The sequence below is a fragment of the Echinococcus granulosus genome (genome assembly GCF_000524195.1).
Source record: "Echinococcus granulosus chromosome Unknown EG_S00196, whole genome shotgun sequence".
Classification (NCBI taxonomy): domain Eukaryota; kingdom Metazoa; phylum Platyhelminthes; class Cestoda; order Cyclophyllidea; family Taeniidae; genus Echinococcus; species Echinococcus granulosus.
This window is the reverse complement of record NW_020170576.1, coordinates 6,309-7,654: the sequence shown is the minus strand read 5'-3', so window position 1 is coordinate 7,654 and position 1,346 is coordinate 6,309.

Sequence of the window (1,346 nt, the reverse complement as noted above, 5' to 3'; positions counted from 1 at the left end):
TGCACTTTTTAGAAGCGACGGAATGGAATGTACTCATCGCATAGTTCACAGCAATCGACGACTCCATATTGTAGAGCATTGGATAATTGGAAGTGATTTGCATATTTTTATGCAATAAAATAATCAAAGGATGTAATGGAACCCAACATTATGACTGTTCTTGATAGAAATACCTCTAGCGGTTGAGATTTCATGAATTAAATGATGTAAGTAGTCTTAAATGTCTCTAGTGTAAATTGATGAAAGCAGTCTAAAATGTCTCTGGTGTAAATTTTTTGTTAGAGGGAAAGGAAATTAGTTGCATGCTCCTAATCACTGATAAATCATGTCCGGCTCTGTTTAGAAACTGCGTAATGTAGCGTCATTCCCTTCATCTGCCAAATTTCGGAGGAACTCCGGTAAAACCGAAATCATTTATTTCCGTTTTACTAGTAGACGAGGCTCGATTTGTCCATTTTAAGGTTTACACAAAGCATATCATGAGAGCCTGTTCGCAAAACACTCGGATTATCTGCTGAATTATGGAACATATTCCATGCTGTTGCATTTGTTATGCTAAGGGGGATCACCTTCGTTATTAAATGTCTCCTGTGTACTATTTAGATTTTGCGCGTAACCATCCAAAGTAGGTGGTAAGAAGGATTCTTAGGGGAATTTAATTTTTGCGGCAAGATGTTTTTCCAATTTGGCTTACGAAAACCCCAGCTCAAACTTCGGTGCTCAAGTTTGCATTTCAACGGGATGATGTAACTAGCATATGTTGCGACCCTCTCTCATTCAAGTTGCACCAAATACATTTAATGCTTGAGGCGCAGGAATAGCCAAAGAAGATTCAGTTTTCAACATCCACTGCTCAATCTAAAACTCACATTTCAAATATCCAACACTCGCTGACATAAAGGGTAATATAGTGTTTCCTGTGTCCCAAATCACCACCAAGTGGACTGTGCGATTCCAACTGTTCAAATTACCAACTGCACCCACTCGATCCCACCTCTCCTCCCTGTACATTTTACATCTTTTAGTTTCTGACTAGATTTTTGCAATACGGCGTTTGAGGTGGTTCAATTACCGCAAATAGCCAGGTGGATTGATTAAGGAGCCGACGCATGGCTAGGAAGAATTGCCGTGTTGAAGGGATCCACCTTCAGCTTGGGCTGTACCTACAGTGATTCACTAAATTCATGGCATCAAATTATTTACACATTTTCCTTTTAATGACATGCCTGTTTCTAACTAAATTGTACTGTAAAAGTACACATCTAATTTCAATGGCGGCGCTTATTTCACCAAATTCTAGTGATTTGGGTCATGATTTGCCTACATCTATCCTGAGGTTTTCAACA